This window comes from Pan paniscus, chromosome 5 (genome assembly GCF_029289425.2).
Source record: "Pan paniscus chromosome 5, NHGRI_mPanPan1-v2.0_pri, whole genome shotgun sequence".
Classification (NCBI taxonomy): domain Eukaryota; kingdom Metazoa; phylum Chordata; class Mammalia; order Primates; family Hominidae; genus Pan; species Pan paniscus.
This window is the reverse complement of record NC_073254.2, coordinates 58543354-58567608: the sequence shown is the minus strand read 5'-3', so window position 1 is coordinate 58567608 and position 24255 is coordinate 58543354. Positions and strand designations below refer to the sequence as shown.

The window sequence follows — 24255 nt, the reverse complement described above, 5'->3', positions numbered from 1 at the left end:
AGGCCTGACAACTCACATGCCCCTCAGAGCCCTTAGTCCCAGGACTCCCAGGGGCAGAGCTGTGGCCTCTAATCAGCAGGTTAAAAATAACACCCATGGGCTCTTCTCCCTCCACAGGAATGGTGTTTGTGTTGGCATCTGTGGCCCCTCTGGCCCTGCCAACTTGCACAGCATGTGACATTGTCAGGGAACGTAGGTGTGAGGAAGGAGTTAGCCGGAGGGGCTTGCACTGCCCTGCTCCAGGTGAAGGTGCAGAGCAGAGGTCAGGGACAGCTGGCAGGGCCACCTGTGGCCACAAGGCTGCCCATGAGGCTGAGGGCACATGATGGGCAAGGCGAAGTCCACTGGTAGAAATAAAATGGTGCAGACTATAGGCTGGGCTATGTCCAGGTGCTGGGCCTGGGCCCTGCAGGGCAGAGCTGTGCAACCAACTCATCCCAGTCCTCAGACCCCAGAAGCAGAATCAGTGAGTCACAGGACTGTGGAGTCAAGGCATTCTAGACTTGAAAAGAACTCAAGAGATACTGTCCAATCCCTGCCCAGACAGGAGAAAAATAGTCCCACTACAGAATATTTATGGAGCTCGTCCTGGGTGCCAGGCTCTAAGCTGGCATCCACTGAATTAATCTTCCCAGCAACCCTCTGCACCCAGTTCTGTTTTTTTTTTTCTTCCAAACAGAGGAAGAAACAAAGGACAGAGAAGTTAGGTAACTTGTCCAAAGTGCCTTCAAACTGATCTCTGTATGATTCCTAAATCCCTATCCATAATCGTTACCTTGTCTGATTTAACACAGGTGGGAACAGAAGCCCAGAACTTGGAGGCTGTGCTGGGGTTTCAGGACAGGCCACTGAAGCTGTGTGCCCTATTCAGTTCTGGACTCAGTCCACAGCTCCTTGCGCACAGAGAGCTCATGTCATGGGCAGTCAGAATTCTCCCTTAGGTCATCCGGAATCATGTTTACTTTAATGTAAGATCATTTCTTCTCCTTCACTTCTCCAGAGAGAAATGACAGCTCCTTAGTTCTCCTCTTAAAGTCCCTGCTCATTGTTAACAGTGGTCACGCTCGTAATTTTTTGAGGGTACGAATCTGCCAACACACTCATCATTTAACCCCCAACTTTCTCTGGGGAACTTTAGGAAAAGCATCCCTGGGCATTAACTCATCTAACTGCTTATCATGGCGTTGATGTCACCCCTGAGCCTGCTCTTGCCCAGGCAGAACAAGCCCGATTTATTCCCCCTTTCCGTCGGGCCTGTGTTTGCCCTCTCCATGGCCTCTGTGGCCCTGTCTGGCCTCTTGCCAGCTTCTTGTGACCAAATGTGGACCTGGCCTGGCCAAGGAGGAGAGCTTGGGGGTCAGGGCCTGACCTGACAGCTGTCCCTCCAGGGGTCCCAGGCAGTGGTACCAAAACTTAAGCCTTGGCTGCCCCCACCCTGCCAGGTCTCCCTACTACCCCCATTCCATCTTATGCCGTCAGGATCCTGATGTGTGTTTATGGGGTGGTGCTCCCAAGGCATTACCTGGTCCTTTCGGTCCCCAAAGCGCTGGAGATATTATTCTGGAGTGAGAAGTCCAGGTTTCTTTCCCTAACTCATGCCACAGACCAATCAAGTGGCAGCTTCTTGTTCCTCACACCCCAGGGCAGGATTTCAACAGCAGCAATAATAGCACTGACTGCTTACTGAGCACTTGCCTTGTGCCAGACACTGTGATGAGCACGTTACAGTAGCCCTTTCGCTGAATACTCACAACAGCCAGCTGAGGTGGGGTCCACGGTTATCCTTACTTTATAGGAATCCCAGGCACAGAGAAGGGTTTTGTCTGGGCTGACAATGGATTTAATGCTACACTGATTCTCTGTTTAGTTTTGGTTTGGTTTTTGAATCACTTCACGCTGGCCCTGAGTGAGGCGATAAGGCCCATTCCCAAAGCACAGGTGGGAAAACTGAGAGTCCGACTTGGGCAGTGAGTCAGGTAGGCCATCCTGTTCTGCTATCCCCACACCCCTAGCCTGGCTCTCTGTCATCTGAAGTGTTTTCCCAGGGTATTTCCTCCTTCTAGGTATTTCTCCTCATCTCATGCATTTACCTGGGCTCTTCCCTCCTTTCCATCCATCTATCCATCCATCCATCCATCCATCCATCCATCCATCCATCCATCCTCCTGGAGCCAAGTCCTCCCAACAGGGTTCCTCCTGACCTCACAGGGCAAGTAGGAGGAAGTGCTCCTGGATGGGGACATCACACCCCTGGTAACTCTTCTCTTCTAGACACCTCATCCATCCTACTCTGCCCAGCCACACATGAGTCGAGATTATTTCACCAGAGGAGAAGCTTGTATCAGTTAAATTTTGGTTTACACAAGATAAATAGTGAATTTTTTGCTCATGTAAAATATTTCTGGGATGTGGTCAGAGACTCCTTCTATCTTTCTGACCTGCTAGGTGTGGTTTCCATTTCCAGGGTCACCTCATTGCCCAAGATGGCTGCTGGAGCCCCAGCCAGCAGGAAGGAAGAAGAAAGCCTGAAGAAGGACATGCCCCTTCCCTTCAAGGAAGCTTCCTAGAAGTCACACACTTATATTCCATTGGCCAGAACTCAGTCATCTAGCCATACCTAGCTGCAAGGGAAGCTGGGTAGTATAGTCTTTATTCCATGGGGGTCTGGCTAAAAGTTGGGAAATAAACGAGGAATGGATATTAGGAGACAGGATCTGCCACAAAGCCTCTTTGTTCCTTTTAGATTGCAATTGCCAGAGGGTAAGTGGGGCCTTCCCAACGCCCTGCCTCAAGCAATCCTGGTTCTCTCCCTTCTCTGAGGTCTCAGTTCTTCCCTGATACTCAGTAGTTACTGCCTGGAGCTGCTAAAGGCAGCAGCACAATGCCACATCCGGCTGCCGTTGGCTGTTGTCCACCGTCTGCAGATCCAGGCCAGTGCACTCACTTATCTCACAACAGCTCAACAGGCAGCTAGTCTTAGTCCCATTTTATAGTTGAGAAATTGAGGCCTAAAGAGGTTAAGTAACTTGCCCAAGAGCACGCAGCTGGGCTCTGAGCCCAGTTCCTGTGTGTTTCTTTCTTTCCTGTTGAGCCTTCCCTGTAGGGGTGGATGCCCTGGGCCTTCTCAGGGTCTGACAAGAGGAACTGGAATGGTCTGAGCCCTAGGAGGGGCCTGTCTGGGAGGAGAGGGCAGGCAGGGGCGTGACCTGGGTCCTCAGGTGTCTCCTCAGCACTTACTCAGTGCCATGGTCAGCGAACGCGTCTGAACAGAGTCTACTGACGGGCTTGGGGATTTCTGCTGGCGCCAGCAACTGGCCACTGCAGCCACATCCTCAGACGCCACTTTCCCCAGAATAAGTGTCCTAGACCCAGCAGTGAGGAAGGACAGGGATAGGGCAGCTTTTGTCACTTCCCTTTCTTTCCTCCAGCCCTCCCCAGGGAGGCGGGGGAGAGGGGGACTGTTTACTCTGCTTTCACCCAGGCGAGGCAGCAGCAGGGGACTCAGCACCTACCCCAGGTGGGCTGCTTGGAGGGGAAGGTGGGGAGAATGTGACCAGCGCTGAGGGGAAGAGGCCAGACGCTGGGCTTCTCCGGAAGACCAGGGCCATGTGGGCCATCCCCCTGCCTCCGGGCAGGACTGTCCGTGCTTGCTGCCGAACATGAGTGTGAGGTCATTGCTCTGGTCTCAGGGGTGGGGGGAGGTGCTCTGAGCGTAAGTACGGTCACCGCCTCTACTTGTGGTTAGTAATGTTACTGTAATATCTACTCCACGATCTCTGGCCAAGAGGAAAGGCTCAGGAGTTGTGAGTCACAGCTGGCTGTCGACAGTGGGGCAGGTCATGCGCAGCTTGAATGGGGGTGTGCTGGGGATGGCCCTGAGACCCAGACGTAACCTCTGTCCTCAGGAGTTCCTGCCAGAAACAGATGATGAACTGGAAGAACAGATGTGAGGCTGAAAGTCCTCAGTCCATGTCCTCCTCCACCAGGAAGTCTTCCTTGATGAACTGCCTTGGGATTGCTCTGGGGTTGACCTTGAATTCCCAGCTGTGGCAAGATGGGCTTCTTTTTACTTTGCCATCCTGCCAAATCTGAGCACTGAGCACCTACAGGTTGTGTGCTAGGGGCAAGGGCATGAATAGGAATGTGGTGCTTTCATTCAAATCATTCATTCAGTCATCAAATATGCCAGGTGCTCAAGATACACGGGTGAAGCCATGGACTCAGCTGCTCTTATAGAGCCTGGAAAAGGAGAGTCTTAAAGCAATAGTCACACCAAAAAGAATTACAAACTGTAATGTGTGCCAAGAGGGAAAATTACATGGGGCTCTGGGAGAATATCCTAGGGACTTAGTTTAGATGGGGGTGTGGCCTGATATTTAAGCTCAGTTCCTGTCTTGCTCTAACAAAGTCCCAGCCTAGCTGGGGACACACACGCACGCGCACGCGCGCACACACACACAGAAATGTCTGGGAAAAGATGATGTTTAACTGACAGTTCACTGTATCTTCTTGGTCCATCCTAATGTTCCTGAACTGGAAGCTCCCTGCATGCCTGGATCATATGTCATGTTTGCATGATCAAGGTCCTGCCACCAGGCCTCTGGTACAGGTGGTGCCTAGGAAATGTGAGTTCTTTGCATGCCATTAGGAATTATCTGTCCACCACCAAATTAACTGCTCTAGGAGTGCCAGTGTGGAGGATTGGGGCTGTGTGGTCATCCAGGAAGGCTCTGAGGATGAGGAGGGCAGTGATTTGAGTCTGGAAGGACTGAGATCAGGATGATAGGGATGACAGAAGAGTGTTAGTCCTGTTTGGAGACTATGAGGAGACTGGGAGGTTGATGTTCTGGAAGGGAGTGGCTACGTCTCTGCCCTCAGACTGGCAGATCCCAGACAGCAGGAAGTGTCTCCTCCTTCAGACTGTGAGCTCCCTCAACTCTATGGGACCTGGCTTCTTGTAGACTGAGGCATTATTTGGGTGTGGGTGGACGTGGGAGTTGATAGTGGGTCTTCTATCCCCCCACCAACAGCCCTTGGGCCTCTGGGGAGAAGTCTGTGGACTGGCCCAGAGCCAAGGGACTCCTCCCTAACATCTCCAGGAAGCAGGGTCCAGAGCCTCAGAGCTTCCAGTCACCTGAATATGATTAGTGGGAGGCCTCTCCCTCTGGGATCGAGCCCTTGGTTGTGGCCTGAGGTCCCCAGCATGGCCCAGCCTGGAATTCATCTCCCAGCCCCAGTGCCCTTCTCCCTTTTCCCTTCCTCAGCCCAGCTCCGGTTGGGCCCAGGCAAGGCAGGAACTAGGGATGGTCCGGGGGGCTTCCTGGGGCTGTGCCACTCCTGATAGGCAGTGATTCCCCTGGAAGCCCCTCCCTTGCCGCCTGTGAAGGCTCTGCAGGGAGACAGCTCACCAACACGGTGGCATGCTGCCCACCAATGGGGGCTGTGCCAAGTGTGATGTGATGTATGCTGATCCCTCTCCACTCCTCACTGAGGACCAAGCGTCTGCTGCCCCCGCAGCACAGAGTGCCTGGGGCGGCTGTCCAATCACATCCATGGGGGTTTGGGGGAGATGTAGGAGTGGACAGAGGGTCTTCCTTGTGCTGCAGGCAGCAGGGCCAGTCTGAAAGAACCTCCCCCACCCCCAGAACTGGTCTTCCGCCCCCAGCTGATGGAGTCCCTGGGTACTGTCCAGGGTATCAGTCCCTCCGCATTTCACTTGCATCCCTCAATGGACAGAGGAGGTAGGCCCCATTGACCCTCTTGCTCCTCTCACCCACCGTGCTTTGGAAAACATATTGGAGATGTTTCCTTGCCCTCCTTTGTCCCACTCTGCCTGTTGGGGCCCAAGCACCAGGAGAGAGCGAGGGATCCTGGGGATGAAGGGGGCACAGAAGTGGTGTTGCATCCATCCCCTTGGAGGTAAGCATGCAGATTGACTGGGCTCCATCTCCTTTCTCCTTCTTCAGGGTCCAGTTGTCTGCAATAGGGGCTGTGTTAGGTTAAAGGAGGTCCAAGGCCAGAGGCAGCTATTTTATTCAGGGGTAGACTCTTGGATCCCACCCAGAGACTCTGCTTCTCTAGCTCTAGGGAGGGTCTTAGGATGCTGCATTAAAAAAAAGCCCCCCCAGTGTTTGTGACATTAACGGCCAAGGAGCACACCCTGCTCCTGTGGAAAGATCACAGATTCTGAGGGATGGGAGTCTTGAATTCCAACCCGAGCTTCCCTGTTTGCTCTCTGGGTGACTTTGGACACTCATCTCTAGGCCTCAGCTTTCTTATCTGTGTAATGGGAGAGCGATACCTACCTTGAAGACTAAATGGGGCAAGTGCAGATAAAACATCAGCATCAGGCCTGGCACACAGCAGGTGCCCAATAATTACTGTCCTCAGAATGCAGCTGGCTCGGCCGGGCACAGTGGCTCACACTTGTAATCCCAGCACTTTGGGAGGCCGAGGCGGGCAGATCACAAGGTCAGGAGATCGAGGCCATCATGGCCAACACAGTGAAACCCCATCTCTACTGAAAAATACAAAAAATTAACTGGGTGTGGTGGCACACTTCTGTAGTCCCAGCTACTCAGGAGGCTGAGGCAGGAGAATTGCTTGAACCTGGGAGGCAGAGGTTGCAGTGAGCCGAGATCGCATCCCTGCACTCCAACTTGGGCGACAGAGTGAGACTCCGTCTCAAAAAAATAAAGAAAAATAAAAATATGCATCTGGCGCATTCACTTTCTGGGCAGGGTTCGGTTGGACCCCTTGTCTCTCCCATCACTTGGGGATGCTGGCGGGGTGAGGGAGGTGATTCAGAGGTTGGGAAGGATGGTTATGCAAGGAGACACTTCCAGGAGACTCTGCTGTTGCTGGTGACAGGGAGGAGTGAGTATCCCCCACATTTCACCAACACAGGGATTCTTGCCTTAAGAATAATAACCTAAATGGAACACATAGCACTGTGTGCCAGGTGCTGCTCTGAGTTCATTAACGACTGCAATTATCTAGGGGGATTGTTATCCCATTTCACAGGGAAACTGAGGCACAGAGGGATTGAGGCAGTAGCCTAGCATCACATAGCTAGTGATTGGCAAAACCAGGGCTTGAACCCAGATAGCCTGGCTCTTAACCACTGCCTCTCTCTAGTGTGGGGCCCCCTGGAGAGAGGGATGGCTGTGCCTTCCCTTCATGTCCCTCTGTGGGGTTCTGGGGCTGGGCTATCTGAGTCAGGCTCTGGTACTCTGGCGGGAAGAGGCAGGCCCCAGATTTGCCTCTAGGGCATTCTCTGACTCCAGCAGCTCCTGCCCACCCTTCCCTGGGCTTCTTTGCTCCTCCGCAGTTGCTGCCTTCACCCGGCCCCACACTGCCACCCCAGTCAATGTTCACTTTCTCCAGCTGTGAGCATCTGGACCCCCCAGGAGTTGTCACTGGGCTCTGCCTTGGGCTCAGAGCCCAGTGATCAGGGAGAGGCTGGACTCCAGCCTGATCCCATTGCCCAAGACCAGTGGCCTTGTCCACTACTCCCTCAGTCCTTGGGGCTGTAAGCATCAGGGCACCTGCCCCCTTGAGCCGCTGTTTATGACCTGGTATATCACTCATTGTCCCCACCCTCAGCCTTAATGAGGACCAGAGCCCGCTAAGACATCCCAATTAACCACACCATCTGTTTTCCTTTAGCAGAAACAGTGTGGCGGGTGAGCAAGAACCGAGTAGGGATGTCGTGGGGTGGGCTCAGGGCTTGTTTTCTTCCCTGAAAAATGGCTTACCACCCACTCTGACCTCTGCAGTGCCCAGGAGATGGCTGCCTTCCCTCAAAGGGGAGCCTGAGAGCCCCTCAAAGGGCACAATTTTCTGTCCCACCCAGCAGCTAGCTTCTGCAGCAGGCCAGATTTGGGTTCAGTGGTGACTCAGATGGGATGCAGGGTGCCCCATTGCGTGCAGGCTTCCTGGAGATTTGGGAAGCCAAATGTCAGTGTCAACAAAGGTATCTGAGTACGGGAATAGGCAGGAGGCAAGGATGGGAAAAGGGAAGCCAGTGGTTGGTGAGGTCACTCCCAAACTTCTGAGTATCCTCTCACTGATCCACAGGCTTATCAAGCGCTTACTGAGTGCCCAGCACTGATTGGGCACCAGAGACAGTGAGCAAGACCACAGAGGGAGGGCCTATGGGGAGCCTGAGAGGTCAGGAATGTTCCTGGAGGGGGTTGCACTTACTTTAGTTCAAGGAATCAGTCCCTATCAGCTTCAGCTCTTTCCTGAGGTCAGCTCCCAAGAGATCAGAACCCCGGTGGGCGTGAGAGTTAGTGTGAACCTGGAGCACAGGGTAGGGGACTATAAGAGTTGGAGAGAGCTTACATTGGGGAAAAGGAATCAGTAAGCTTTGGAAATAGTTGATAAAATGCGCCAGTGAACAAATGCTGAGTTGGGGAAATTGGTGGGTGGTATCAGGAACCTTTGGGGTGGCATCAGGGCCAGGAGCTGTCTGGGGAGTGTATGGCTAGATGAATCCCAGTCTGCCTTAAGCAGGAAGCACCTTTGTTCATTTCTCCCTCAAATATGTAAGCGATCACACAGCATGCACATTTCAATATCTGCTTCTGCACCCACGGTAGGCATCACTAGCCAATCCTAGCACTTTCCCCTTCCGAGTCCAGAAGTAGCCTCACACTTTTTCTCATATACTGGTCCAGGTCGTCACTACTAACTGATCAGAGTTGAGAGATGAAATGAGAATCTATTTACCTTCCTTGGATGGAATTCAGACATGCATAAGATCTAAAGAAACTCCCAGAAAAGAACTTATTCAAAGGGAAGAGAGAGTCAGGTGGACAGTCGTAGGACAAGGGCCGTTTTAAGCCAGGCTGATGATTGTCACTGGATTTGCTCTGGCCCAGCTCCCTGGTAGACTCATATCTGGGTCTGAAAGAGAGCAGGCCACAGGAAGCCCACCATCCCAGCCTCCACTTCCTCTGTCCAAACCTACAGATCGGCTCCATTCCCTGGCACTTGAACTCTGCTCCAAGCCCCTAGCATGCCTAGCCAGGTAGCCCTGGCGTGCTTGCTGAGCCCACACACTGCTGTTTAAACTTCCACAGGCATTGGGTTCTCCCTGTCTTCTCCTCAGGAATTCTGTGAGTGCCCGCTGTGGGGCCAGGGGAGGATGGGGCCGGATGAGCCCCCTGCCTCCCTGGTACGTGCACACATGCACAGTCAGGCCTTATTCAAGGAGCTTGGACCCTGGGCCCAGTCTCAGTCTGCTACCAAGAGCTGTGTGGCTCTGTATAGGACTAGGATATAAAGCATTGTGTGTCCATCAGGATTCTGTTGCAGAGAACAGAATCTGCTCTGACTGGTTTAAGTGAAAGGGACTTATCACAGAGTATGAAATGGCTACACAACTATTGGCAGGGTCGAAGACATAGGCTTGAGGTGGAGCTTTCAGGAACAGCTCTCAAAGTCACACTGCAGAACTGGGCCACCAAGGGAGCTGCTGCCTCTTTGGCAATCGTGAGGTCACCAGCCCCAGAACCACACTGCAGTGTGATCAGGAGGCTGCCACTGCTGCCAGCTCCACACTGCACCTGCTGGGGTCCATGCTAGGAGCCAGACACACTGTGTCTCTCCTCTTGACCCCCTCTGCCCGTACTGCAGCAAAACAACAACAACAACAACAACAACAACAACAACAACAACACACACCCCTTCTTATTCCCAGAAAGCAGCTGGCGCTGCAGAAGCACAGCCTTCCAAATTTCATGCACGTGCATCTGATTGGCTAAACCCGAATTATATCCCAATCCCAACAGCAGGGGAGGAGACTGGGAAATGTAGTTTTTTGGCTCTTCCTGTCTCTGCAGGCCAGTAAGGCACACAGCAGGGGGTGGAATGATGTTGAAATCAGTCCCCCACACTGACCACACACTGTCTTCTAACCTTCTAAAAGATGCCGGGCACAGCAGCTCTGTTTTGGATGTTCTCAGAGAGGAACAGAAGGGGAGTAAGAAGCCTTCTCTGCTTTTTACCACACACCACTATACAGCTTTGAGGCACCTTGAAGGCTCAGGCACATCAGTGGTGCCATTTGCGTGTGGTCCTTGGGGAGTGTGATACCAGGTCATTGTAGCAGGTCATTGTACTAGGCAGAGAGCCTCCTTGGCCTGTCCAGGAATAGTTGGGACTTTGTCAGCAGCTGGGACCAGCAAATATTGGTTATTAGGGTCTGAGTGGTTTTAGCTAACTCCTGGCTGGATCCGTCTTTGGAAACACTATCACGAGCGCATCCTATGGGCCAGGCGCTGCTCTGACTGTTAGGGGACAGAAAAGGATGAAATGGAGTCCCGGCTGCTCTTTGCAGCTCCCTGTCTAACAAGGAAGAGGTGCGGGCCTATGCAGCCAAGGGTGTGAAAAGGTGAACAGGGGACTTTCCAGGGTGGAAGATATTTGAGCTGAGTCCCGAAGGGCCCGAGGATGCTTCGAGGAGGTCTGGGTGAGAGACAAGGTAAAGATGAGAAATGCACCACAATCCCAGTGAGCCGGGCAAGGAGGGAGCCGGGAGGTGGGGGTGGGGAAGAGACAGTGTTTGGGAAACCAAAGCCGGGATTTCTGAAGATCCAAGATTCAGTCTTCCCATCCAGACCAGGCTGGATGCTCCTGTGCTGGGCACCTGCATCTGGCCGGTCATGCAGTTTGTCCCAGGCTCTCTGCAGGCTGTGGGATGGGGTTTGCTGCCTTGGCTCATGCAGACTGCTGGGAATGACTCATGGCTGAGAGGGGTTCAGGAGAGCCACGGACTGTTGCCCAGGCTGGAGGCTATAAGGAGGCCTCTCCCTGGGTCTGGTGGCAGCAAAAGAAACTAGCCCATGTGGGAAGGGCAGCCCATGTCACCCCACCCTGGGCTTCCAGGCTACAGGGCCAGGTGGCCAGAGGGAGTCTCTGGCACCCCAGCCCCCACCGTCCCCTCCCACCCCAGGCCCCAGTGTCCCCTCCTACCCCAGGCCCCACTGTCTCCTCCTACCCCAAGTCCCAGCATCCCCTCCTACCCCAGGCCCCACCGTCTCCTCCTACCCCAGGTCCCAGGGCCTCAGGCCCCAGCGTCCCCTCCCTTGTACTCTGCTTCCTCCCCATGGCAGTGCTGCCCATTCCCTCCCTGCATCCCACTCCATCCTAATGCCAGCCCTCCCTGGCTCAGGCGGCTGGGAATACCCGTGGTGGGTCATTACAGGACACCACTGCCTGAGGGTCAGAATGCAGGAGGCCTAGCTGTCAGCTGGAACCCATCAGAGGCCAATCTAAGTCCTGGCAGCAGTCAGGACAGGAAGGGCTGGCTGATGAGAAAGGTGTTCCTGAGAACTGCAGTTTCCAAGCCCTGTCTTAACCCTTCCCACTCTGACATGAGGGTGTGTCCTGACATTTTCCAATGGTGACAGGTGGCTGCAGGTCTCTGGTTCATCAACCCAGGTTGGTGAGGTGAGGTTGATTTCATAGAGAAACCGTGCCCCTGCCTCAGGGAGTCCTAGTCTGAGGGAGACACAGCCCCGTCCTCAGGGAGCCCCAGTCTAAGGGGAGACACAGCCCTGTCCCCAGGGATCCCCCTCAGAGAGGGAGACACAGCCCTGCTTACAAGTGGCGCAGGGTCAGATATGTGGGAGGTTTTGTCTGATTATTAAACTGATAATCAATATCATGGCATTACTTTTGAATTTCCATGTGCACTCGTGGGAAATCAGCAGCTTGAACACACATTCGTTGCTCTTAAGCTCCAGGAATCATGCGGCTGCAGATGGAGAGAGTTCTTCTTAGGGGATGGTTTTGTTCTGGTTGCCCTCTTGGGGTCAGCTGCTTTGAGACCCCTCCTCGCCTCACAAACCACTCAGCAAGTGGGTAATTTTCAACAGCTTGTTCCAACTCCTTCTTTGGTATCCCCATAACTTATATAACTCCCAGCTTTCAATTAACAATTAAACTTGGTGAGCAAGAACACAAAAGGAAACATGTCTGTGTGCAACTGGCCCTTCTTCAACTGTGTGGTTTAGATGTCTCTGATTTATTTTCCACAATTAGTGGCTGGCCTTCTCCCAACCTCTCTGCCTGTTCTCTTTGAAGGGGCTGCTGCTGGCTGGGCACAGCAGCCTAGCAAAGCTGTCTGAGGGCACCCTTTTCTCTGGGGCTGAGATCACCGAAGAGCTCAGGCCTCTTGGTTCCTGGGCTACATGGGGGTAACTATCAAGCTCTCCAAGGGGGAGGAGGGGGCCCGTGCCCACCTACAGGATGAGGAGGAAAGGCCCAGAAATGCTGGCACCTTTGCAAGCCTTTTCTGTGCTCTTCATCTTCGAGCAAGTCATTCCAACTCCAGTGCCTCAACTTCCTTATCTGTTAAATGGGAGTGAATAATTGGGTTAGGTGGTTCCTAGAGCCCCTTGCACTCAGACTTTGAGAGTTATTCCTGCTTCCCTCCCCACCCTGCTCAGGGCTCTCCTGACACCCTGTCATGACCACAGAGGGTGGGTTAATCTCTGACCTTGTCCAGCAGCCAACTTGGTCACCAAGTGTGCTACCAGACAGCCTCGTGCTGCTGGCCCAAGGGTTGCGGCCCCATCTCTTCCAGCCTTAGTCTGGCACTCTGATGCATGAGGACATGTATGGATATGCAGGTGAGTAGAGCCATTTGGTCACGTTTCCTGGGACCCCTCTGAGCCAGCCACTGGGCCTTGCCCTTAAGAGACTCCCAGGACAGTGAGATGACTGTGCACAGGAGGCTTGAGGAATGAGTGCTGAAGCCAGCAAATATTTACTGAGCACCTGCTCCAAGCCAGGCCCTGGGCTGGGCAGGGGACAGCAAAACTGAATAAGCAGACATGGTGCAGTTCCTCATGATTAGAGGCACATACGAGTTCCAAAGTCAGCTGATCAGGTTCAAGCCCTGGTCTGATGCTCTTTTGGGCAAGGTATTTAGCCTTTCTACACCTTGATTTTTTCTATCTGGAAAATGGGGATGCTAATAGTACACAACCATGGGGTTGTAGTAAGGATGAAATGAGTCAGTGTTTAGAGTGCAGGGCGTGGTCATTGCAACTTTCATTTTGTGAGCACTAACTCTGTGCCAGAAAGTGTCATGGCATTTGATGAAAGCCACATCCCTTACAGAGGAGAGAGCACTTCTGGCTGAGCTGAGAGAGAGGCTTCATGGAAGAGCTGGTACCACAGTTTGGTCTTGAAAGATGGAGTTAAATTCCATAGGTGGCAATGGGGGAGGGCGTTCCAGGAGGGGGAACAGCATGGACAAAGGCATGGAGGCAGAAAGACAAAAAATGTGCCGGGGGAACTCCAAAAGGACCAGTGAGACTAAAAGGCAAGGGAGATAAAACTGGAAAGTAGGCTTAGGCCAGATGAACATCTAGACCACAGAATGTGGCCTTTGTCCTGTAGGCAAAGGGGAGCCATGATGGTTGCTGAGCAAGGGGATCTCGAAGGGAGATGAAACTACTGTATTTCAATAAGGCAGCAGAGTTAGTTTCCTTAGATGATAATAACAACAAGAATGATAATCAGAAACATTTCATTTTGTAGATTCTAAAGTTCGCTGAGCATTTTCATAGGCACAACCTCATCTGATCATTATGGCAACACTGTGGGGTGAGTTGAGCAGGGATTATTGCACCCACTTTACAGAGAGGAGGATGGGGCTTATCTGAGGTTACCCAGCAGGTTGATGGCAAAGTCAGAAGCTAACGTGGGTCTCCTGGCCAGCATCAGCATGGATGGCCCAGTGTGAGTGAGGGACATAGTCCCCATCTCATGGCTGCCCAGGGGAAATGGACCACCTTCTCAAGCCCCATCCTTAAGCTTGAAAATGTGTTTGTGTGTGGAGGGGGTCGTGAGGATGTCTGTGCAGAGAGTCTTCCGGTCACGCCAGCACCAAATCTTCTGTACTGCTGGCCCATTGCCAGGGGCCAGCACGCACTAGGCCAGCGTGCATCTAACCTCTGCTGATTGGTACCGAGAGCATTGGTGATTTGGGCAGGGGGTTGGTTGCGCCACTGCCAAGAGGCTGGTGAACTGCTGCAGGGGTTTGGGGAAGACATACACATAGCCCTACACTTTTAGTGAGTCCTTCACCTCTGTAGAAGCCTCTCCCAGCTGAGCAGCAGCCAAGGCAGATGGAGGGAAGCTTCCCATTCACCTTCTCTTCTGCTGGGACTGTTCCCTGACCCCCCTGGGTTCCTGCCCCAGGACTGGGAGTCTGGCTTCTGATGGCCCAATCTTAGCTCTTTCCTCTCCTTGGATTCTGCCTGCTGGCTGATACCCTTCCACACTGAGGCCTTCCTCCTCTGATGTTCATTTCCAGGTCCTGGTCCCCAGCAGGGCCTGGGGTGCGAAAGGAAACAGTAGAACCCCTGGCTTCCCAAGCCTGCTCCATCCCGAGTTCTCAGCAGGGCCAGGCTGGCCTATCTTTCTAGAGGACCCAGCACAGGGCCTGCCTCAGAGTGCAGCCCAGGTAGCACCTGCTGGTTCTGTCTGCCAGGGCCCCAGCCTTCATGGGAGGCCAAGAGCCTTAGGGGAACGGACAGTGAACCCAAAAAAGTACATTGTGATATAAGCCAAAGGGTGGCCCCAGTGAAAGGCTTTGTAGGAGTTTGGAGCAGGTGAGGTTGTGGAGGCAGTCAGGGACTTCCTGGAGTGGTGTCCTGGATTAGAGCTCAGCCTTCCTTGAAGGTGGTGGGGCTTGGTTAGGGGAAGGGGTCTATACAGAGGATTCTCTCCAGAGGGTGGGGAGCCAGACTTACCGTGCCATATGAAGCAGTGGGTTGAGGGGCGTGAGCAGAGGGGTGTGGGCGTGCTTGCCTCAGGCCAGCCCTGGAAGGTGTGCAAAATGGCCCTGGGTAGTGATGTGCTGTTGACTGATTGATCGATTCATTCATTCAAGTTTATCCAGCACCTCTTCTGTGCCAGGTGCTGTGCTTGGGGCTAGGAGCTTAATGATGAGTAAGACAGATGTATCCCTTCCCTCCTGAGCTCCTGGTTGAGATGGGAAGGCTGAGGAGCAAACAGACTGTTTCAACACACTGTGATCAGTGCCAGGACAGAAGAGATACAATGTCCCCTAGAGCAGAGAGGAGGCTTCAGCTTGAGACCCGGGGGTGGATCTAGGAAGACTTTCCAGGAGAGGTGGAGCTGAGATCTGCAGGATGATGAGTGAGCTGGGAGTGGGGGTGAGCATCCCAGAACTGGGAGAGGGGTGGCATTCCTTTCAATGGGTGAGGATCATGACATGGGGAGGGGAAGAGGAGGCGAGGTGCAATGGCAGATCTTGCGTGTTGTGCTGCATTAAGGAATTATCCGGAGGGCACTGGGAAACCTTTGAAAGGTTTTAAGCAAGGGCTGGATGGGATCCGATTTGTGTTTTGGAAAAAGCCTCTTTGGCTCAGGTAGAGAACAGGTTGGAGGGCACCTGAGTTGTCCAGGCTCAGTTCCAAGACGGGGAAGAGCCCCTCCCAGATGCAAGCCCTGTGAGGACAGCATGGTGATCCTCTTGCTGTTACCCTACAAGGTCCTGTAAAGGGTGTTGCCCAAGTCCCCTTAAGGGAGGACACCCGGTTCCGGATGATGGCTGGTCTTCTTGCCCATAGGGTCCCTTCCTTTGGCTGGGACACAGCCACTGTGAGGGTGGCTCAGCTCTCTGGCACCAATGGGGAGAAGTGGGACTCACCCTGCCAGGACTGCATGTTGAGGGGTTGGTGGAGAACATTTTGGAGAGGGCAGGAGAGAGCCAGTTCTCAAAGAGGGAACTGGTTCAAATCAATCTACTAATGCCTGCCCCTCCTGCCCACACCACATGCACACAGGTGATTCATTTGGCCTTTAAGACTAAAATGCCAGTAGTTCCCATTGCTTTGGGTGGGGGATGTGGGGAGGGAGACAGTTTGCCCTGCACTAAACTCAGCCTGTGGAGGAGAGCAGATGGGATACCTGGGATGTGGTAGAAATGAATGTCAGGGGCTGGGCGTGGTGGCTCATACCTGTAATCCCAGCACTTTGGGAGGCCGAGGCAGGTGGATCACCTGAGGTCAGGCGTTCAAGACCAGCCTGGCCAACATGGTGAAACCACGTCTCTACAAAAATACAAAAATTAGCTGGGCATGATGGCAGGTACCTGTAATCCCAGCTACTCCGGAGGCTGAGGTGGGAGAATCGCTTGAACCTGGGAGGCGGAGGTTGCAGTGAGCCCAGATCACACCATTGCACTCCAGCCTGGGTGACAGAGCGAGACTCCATCTCAAAAAAAAAAAAAAAAAAAAGAAATGAATGTCATAGTTGAGGGGACAGGTTGGTGGGGGCTGGACTTCCAAGGCTTCCTGGCCTGGGGAGGAAGCAGGGGGCGTTGTGGAACCTGGAGTTTTCAGGTCAAGTTCTGGCACCTGAGCTTCTCCAAAAGCCACCTGTGTGGGCTGGGGGTGAAATGCCAGGGTTATGGGGAAGGTTTCCCACCCCCTCCCTGCAAGAAGAGAGGAATGGGAGGGCAGGGGAGGGCTGTTTGGCCAGGCCCCTGGTTCAGCCAGCTCTGGGAACCCTGCCCAAGATGCCTGAGACAATGCCGGGATGGAGGCTGGCCTGGCCAGAGGCAGGCCTGGGAGGGGGCAGGAGCAGTGCCCACTTCATTCACAGTCCTGGCCTCTGCACAGTGGCCCGCAGCACCACCCCCTACTCTTGGGCTCCCTGCCCAGTCCTAGGCTTCTGCCTACCCCTTGGCAGTCACCAGCCATGCCATTCTCCCAGAAGGACTCTTTCCTAGGCTGGTCCTACCCCCTCTGAGGGATAAGTGTGTTTCTGAGAGTTAGTATGTGTGTCTGAGTGTGCTTCAGGATGTGAGTGTATATACATGTGTGAGTGTGTGAGGGGGTGAATGTATGTGTGTAGGAGTGTTGGAGTGTGTGTCTGCGTGTTTGTGTGTATCTAAGTATCTGAGTGTCTCCATGTATGAGTGTATAGATAAGTGCATGTGAGTGTGTCGAGGTGTGAGAATGTGTATATAAATGTATGAGCGTATATGAGTGTGTATGAGTGTGTGTATGACAATATGTATATAAATGTGTGTGCATGAGACTGTATTTGAATGTGTGTGTGTAAGTGTGTGGGGTGTGTGAGATGTATGTGAATGTGTCTATGAATATGAATGTTTTTGTGTTTTGTGTGGGTGTGTGAGAATGTGTATATGAATGTGTGTGTGTGTAAAATGTATATGAATGTGTGTGAATGTGTATGTGTGTGTATGTGAATGTAGGTAGGTGTATATGAGTGTGGGTGTGTGAAGATGTATATGAGTGTGTGTCAGTGTGTATGAGTGGGTGTGTGGCAATGTGTATATGAACGTGTGTGTGTATATGAATGTGTGTGAGTGTGAAGATGTATATAAATGTGTGTGTATGTGTGTATGGGCGTGTGTGAAGGTGTATATGGATGTGTGTAAATGTGTATAAGTGTGGGTGTGTGTAAATGTGTATATGGATGTGTGTGTGTGAGAGGATGTATATGAGTGTGTGTGTGTGAAGGTGTATATGGATTGTGTGAATGTGTATATATGTGTATGTGAGCGTGGGTGTGTGTGAAGATGTATATGAATGTGTGTGTGTATGAAGGTGTATATGGATGTGTGTGAATGTGTATAAGTGTGGGTGTGTGTAAATGTGTATAAGGATATGTATGTGTATGAATGTGTGTGAAGATGTATATGAATGTGTGTGTGGGTGTGTGTGAAGATGTATATGAATGTTTTTGTGTGTATGTGAGCATGGGTGTGAAGATGTATATGAATGTGTGTGTGTGTGAAGGTGTATATGGATGTGTGTGAATGTGTGTATGAATATGTGTGTGTATGTGAGTGTCAGTGTGTGTGAAGATGTATATGAATGTGTGTGTGCATGTGTGGGTGTGTAAGAATGTGTATATGAATGTGTGAGTGTGAGTGTGTGGGTGTGTAAAAATGTATATGAATGTGTGTGAATGTGTGTGTATATGAATGTAGGTAGGTGTATATGAGTGTGGGTGTGTGAAGATGTATATGAATGCGTGTGTGTACGAGTGGGTGTGTGGGAATGTGTATATGAATGTGTGTGTATATGAATGTGTGTGAGTGTGTGAAGATGTATATGAATGTGTGTATGTGTGTGTGGGTGTGTGTGAAGGTGTATATGGATGTGTGTGAATGTATAAGTGTGGGTGTGTGTAAATGTATATATGGATATGTGTGTGTATGAGTGTGTGTGAAGATGTATATGAATGTGTGGATGTGTGTGAAGATGTATATGAATGTGTGTGTATGTGAGCGTGGGTGTGTGTGAAGATGTATATGAATGTGTGTGTGAAGGTGTATATGGATGTGTGTGAATGTGTATATGAATGTGTGTGTGTGTATGTGAGCGTGGGTGTGTGTGAAGATGTATATGAATGTTTGTGTGTGTGTGAGTGAAGGTGTATATGGATGTGTGTGAATGTGTATATGAATATGTGTGTATGTGTATGTGAGCGTGGGTGTGTGTGAAGATGTATATGAATGTTTGTGTGTGTGGGTGTGAGTGAAGGTGTATATGGATGTGTGTGAATGTGTATATGAATATGTGTGTGTGTATGTGAGCGTGGGTGTGTGAGAAGATGTATATGAATGTGTGTGTGAAGGTGTATATGGATGTGTGTGAATGCGTATATGAATATGTGTGTGTGTATGTGAGCGTGGGTGTGTGAAGATGTATATGAATGTGTGTGTGTGTGTGAAGCTGTATATGGATGTGTGTGAATGTGTATATGAAAGTGTGTGTGTATGTGAGTGTGGGTGTGTGTGAAGATGTATATGAATGTGTGTGTGGGTGTGAGTGAAGGTGTATATGGATGTGTGTGAATGTGTATATGAATGTGTGTGTGTATGTGAGCGTGGGTATGTGTGAAGATGTATATGAATATGTGTGTGTGTGACGGCGCATATGGATGTGTGTGAATGTGTATATGAATATATGTGTGTGTGAGCGTGGGTGTGTGTGAAGATGTATGTGAATGTTTGTGTGTGAGTGTGTATGAGGACTGCCCACTCTGCTCCTCCCCTTTCCTCCCGCTCCCCAGCCATTCTGACTGCGCAGTGGGTGCTCTGACCTTTCATTTGGACCAAGGACCACATGACCGGCATTTCTCAGGACAGCCCTCATTCAAACAGTTCACTCCCCCTTCCCCAACCAGTGCCGTTTATTTTTCCAACCCACACAGTCTCATATTCAGGGTGGAAAATGCAGTCACCCATCTCTGGGATCCTCCTCTTCTCTTTGAGCTCAGGAAGAGTTTTCTCCACCTGACCAGCCAGAGTGGGACTGGAGGCCTGGAGGGGCCATGGCAGGTTCCAGGAGAAATGGACCCTACTTCTGGGGCTCTAGTAGGGAGCTGGGAGCTGGGGGAGGGGGGGTTGTGGGGACAGGCTTCTTTGTTCCCAGACCCAGGCCTGGCCTGGATTTTTCTGGAGGGGACAGTGGGAGGGAGCCCTGGCTCACAGGGATAACTGGGATTTGGTTATTAAACCAAGTTGCAAGTTGAGTCTGCTTTCCAGCCAACTTTTCTTCCCACCTCACTTTCTCCTCCAGATAATAGAAATACCCTGGAGGGGTTCCTTTTCTCCCTGGCAAGCTGAGGGAGGCAGGGGCCCTGCCATTGGCCACTCCCTGGGCCTGGGCCAACTCCCCACCCCCGCAACAAGGGGTGCAATTACATCAGCTGCTCTCTCAGGCTCTGGCCGTTGCTGGGGGAGGTCCTTGCCCTACTCTGATGCTGGCCTCCTGACTTTTGACTTTCTCTGACCCCTTCCAGGCCTTGAAATCATGGCAGCAGCAAGACTCAACTGGGGCAGCATCATGTCTGGGTTTGAATCCCGGTTCAGCCACTTTCCAGCTGTGTGATGTGGGGCAAGTCAGGTAACCTCCTTGGGCCTCAGTTTCCCTATCTGCAACTGGGGATGACAATAGTGCTCTCTTCCTAGGTTTGTTCTGGGGGATCACTGAATTAATATTTGTTAGGTATTTGTGCTTTACCTTGCACTATGTACGTGTTGGTTAAATACATACATCATTTCCCTAATGATGGCCAGCTAAGGGATAGGTGGATGGGGTGGGTCACTGACCCACTAACCCTGGCTTCATGCCTCAGCACTTACTCATTCCCTGGCACTTAGCTCTTATCCCTGCATAGACCCAGGAAGTCTGTAACTTTTTGCTCTCTTTCTCAGGGTTTAAATTCCACCCCTACTATTTACCCTCTGTGGCACTTTGTCTCCTGGGGCAGGGATATCACAGCAGAACACAGAGGTCAGCTCAGGAGAAAGTCTCCCATCCTGACTTGTCTCTCCTCCACTTCTGCCACAGCAGCCACCCCCAGGGTGGCCTGAAGGGAGGTGCCCCAAGTGGCAGGACTCTTCCCAGTGCCTTAGGTCTTTGCTGTTCTGGAGAGGAAGTGGCAGCTTTGCCTGCTGGGCTAGGGACTTAGGTTTTGGTTTGAGCATGGAAAAGATTCATTCACAGAAACTCCCCTGCCTTCCTGAGGCAATGATCCTGATCCACTAACCAGCTGCTCTCGCTGGGGCTGGGGGAGTGCAGGGGGCTTTGCTCGCCTTGAAGGGCTGGTGGAAGGATTCCTCCCCAGCTTCTCCCTTTTCCCCAGGCTCAGATCCCACCAGGACTGCAACCCTTAGCCCTGTCTGGTCTCCCCTGCAACCCTTGAGGCCACCCTGGAGGCTCAGCCATCCATTCACCCCAGGTGGGTCCCACACCGCCTTAGCTGCCTCTTCCTGGCCCTGTGGCAGCCTGCCTCCTCTCCCCTCCCTCCTCTGGTTGCTCTCATTGTGGGTCTGGAAACTGAGGTAGCCTTGTCGCTGGGGCCTGGGGCCTGGCTTCTCGATGCCCAGAGTCCTCCAGCTCTATTCTGCTCTCAAATATGGAGCAAGCACCCACACTGTGCTCTCCAGTGCCTGGCTCTGATGGAAAGGGCCAGTTGGCCCTGGTCACCAGGGAGCCTCTTGACCAGAGTGCAGCCCTCAAAGAAAAGCCAAAGGGCCATGAGATGTCTTCCTTCCCTCCTCTCCCATTCCCTCCCCTCTCCTCCCCTTCCCTCCCCTCCCCTCCCCTCCCCTCTGCTCCCTCCCAGAAATGTTTATTGGGCCCTGCCTTTGTAGCAGGTGTGGGCTGGGCTCTGACCATAGAAGAAGACTTCCTTGCCTTGAAGTTCAGAGGGAACCTGGTTGCAGGCACCAGGCAAGGCTTTCCTTTCTTTGAGTTCCACAGCTCTGCTCACTGAGGGGTTCCAAGGCAGAGGCTGAGTCTCCACCATCAGATCGTGGGCTCCCTGAGGGTAGGGCATGTGGTTTCTGCCCCTCAGAATCTTCTGCATTCATTGATTCACAGTTCATTCATTTACAGCATTCAGGAATGCTTCTGTGGGCCAGGCATTGTGCCGGGCCTTTGTGAGCTGATCTGTTTCAGCAGGTGCCATCTAAACTGGTTTCTGGTGGATGAGAAGAAGCTAGTTCTGGGAAGAGTGTTCCAGGCAGACAGAACAACACGTGCAAAGCCAGGAGCCTGAGAGCTATTGGGGTAGGCTGAGGCAGGAAGGGGCTTTGAAGATACAGTGACTCACAGGAAAGCAGGGGCCTGTCTGGGGAGCTGAGGAGAAAGAAGTCCTTGAGAATGGTTGAAGATTTTACTTCTGTGGCAGGAGAGAAAACCCAGGAGAGTGTCAAGTATCATTGCCCAAAGGAAGACAGGAATTCAGCATTCTGCGGAATCCCTGACTCATCGCTGGGGGTGGAGGGAGGTGGGAGAAGACTGGGCTGCCTGAGCTTCATTTCTAGCCTTCCAGGAGGACGTCAGCAACCTCCTTGCAGATTCCTTCCTCCTCTGCCCCCTCAACCTCCCTGCCCTTGCAGGGAATGAATCCCGGGGCTCTAGCTGTCATCGAGTTCTCCCTGCTGTCTAATCCTAGTCTCTCCTGCTGCATTCTTGCGTGTCCTTGGAGATTAACCACAATTTGGGGCCTGCAGTGTCTTTTCCCAGTGCCTGGCAAAGGCACTCGCTAGCCTTAACCTGTCCCCACTACTGTCCTGGGCCACAGAGGCTGGATCCAGGGCATGGGGGTAGTTTCCAGGAGACAGTTTGATCCTCAAGCTGCAGGCCAAGCCTCCATCTTGATCTCCAGGATTGCTTGAGGTCTTAAATCCCACTGGAGAGGTCTAGAGAAGCCAGGAGAAGCCTAGGCTCTCTCTGTTCCTGTCTCTTTCTTACCATGACTCTTATTTCTCTTTTCCCTGTCTCTCTCCCCATCTCTTTCTCTCTTCCACTCTCTCTCCACAGATCCCACCCCACCCCAACCCCCACCCCCGACATCTTTTTCTGGTTCGGTCTTCCCCTCCCTCCTTCTTGCTCTCCTTTTCTTTCAGTCCCTTGCCCTCCCTACCTGTAGGGCTCAGTCTCCATTCCCATCCCTAGCCCTCTTTCTTTCTGATGGCCCCTGGCAGTGCCCTCGAACGAGAATGAGGAGGTGGACTTGTGGGGCTGCAGGTGGCCTGGCAAGTGGCATTGTGCAAGATAGCTCTCTTCCTTGTTAGGGTCCGAGGGGATTTGGAGGGCCGGCCCTAGTCAGCAGCCTGGCTTTCATTCCAGGCCTGTTGGAGGAATTCATAATAAAGGGCCTGGCACTGAAGTCCTGGGTGGCTTTAATTTTCTGGAAGAGAGGCAATACAGTTGCTTCCCTAAGGGGGAAACCCTGTGTACCCAGCTGAGGGAAGGTGAAGAGCATGTAGTAGTTAGGGTTTAAGCCTCCCCTGCAAAGTGTCCACCTCCAAACTGTTGGTGGGACTGAAGACAATATTTTGTCATGGAGAGGGGACTGGTTGAGAGGCAAGAAACAAAGGAGGAAGGAGACCAGACCCTTCTCTGGCCAGTCAGTAGCTTCCCCGGGTACCTGAGCCAGACTGGGTATGCCTGCCCTCTTTATGGGCATCTGAAGGAGGCAGGAGATGAAAATCTCCGAGTACGCAGAGGAAATGAGCTCCTAGAGAAGAGGCGAGGACAACGGAAACAGTCAGTGGTCCTGGGGTGGCATGATAGGCCTGGAAAGCCGGGAAGAGTGTTTCCTCCAAAAAGCAAGCAATGCCTTTTGGGGAGAAAATGAAGCTATGTTGGCTGGATTCTGGGGGCTCCTGTGAATGAGTGGTAGAGATGCTGTCCCTGGGGGTCAATAGGCCTGGGGCTCAAGTAAGGTCTGCTTACACCAGGGATGGACAGATGTCAGAGGGCCCTGCAGTCTACACAGCTGTGTGGAGCACCGTGCAGAAGCCGAGGGCCTGGCCCTGGGAGCTCAGGACTTCCTCCCTCTTGAAGTGGTGGGTGAGGCCTGAATATTTTACCTGAACGTGACACAGGGCCGGGGGAGGGAACTGTGAGAAGAGGAGAGAGTTTAGGAACTATCTTGGTGGCAGGCCCAGAGTGGGTGACCAAGGGCGCTGGGGGCTTGTAGGGCTGAGGGCAGAGCACACCACTGCCCACCACCAGAGCCCCAGGAACCCCCAGGACAGTGTCCTGCTCTTCTTCTGAGGTCCTTCCCCTCACTGCCTCTGTCTTTCTGTGTCTGTTTTCTACTACCCCTTTCTTTGTTCCTTTCTTCTTTCTTGTCCTGTTCTCTGGTCGTAACTCTCCCATCGGGCCCTCCTGTCTTTCTCTGTGTCTGTCGCTCTCTGCCCCCCACATCATGGTTTTTCATACTATCTAGTACAAGGGGAACCCCGTCTCTCCATAAACCCACTGGACACTGGGTGACCCCTGCCTGTGTGTGCGTGGTGGGGGGGGTGCATGCACTGAGCACAGGGTGCAGGGGGGTGCATGTGCCCCAGGCGGGAGTGAAGGGCGTGGATGAGTGTGGAGGTGCTACTGGTTGAGCCAAGGTGGGGCAGGCTGTGAAGGGTCTGGTTGAAGATGGAGGGGTGAGGGCTGGGGTGGGGGCTCCTGTCGCCCTGGGTAGACTGCAGGGTTAGGCTTTCTCAGCAGAGGCAGCCCTAGCTCTGCCCCTGGGCTCCAGCTTATTCTAGGGAAATTTCAAGAGCCAGCCCCACCATGGCCAGCGCACACAAAGCACATTGTTCCACTCCCCAGGCCCTTGCCCCAGTCCCTGCCAGGGTTGCTGCCAGTTCCTGGAGGCAAGCTGGCAGCCTCACTCCTGAGGCCAGGGCCGCTCACCTGGCTCAGTGGG

General features: G+C 52.7%; 1 long non-coding RNA gene across 1 annotated transcript in view; it reads left to right on the top strand.

The window, feature by feature from the left end:
• LOC103784104 (uncharacterized) overlaps window positions 1–24255 on the top strand; it is an 80094-nt gene that overhangs the window by 12036 nt on the left and 43803 nt on the right. The window contains exon 2 of the long non-coding RNA XR_010112432.1: window positions 19831–19934. This is a non-coding gene — a long non-coding RNA (uncharacterized LOC103784104). The remainder of the gene's footprint in view (window positions 1–19830; window positions 19935–24255) is intronic.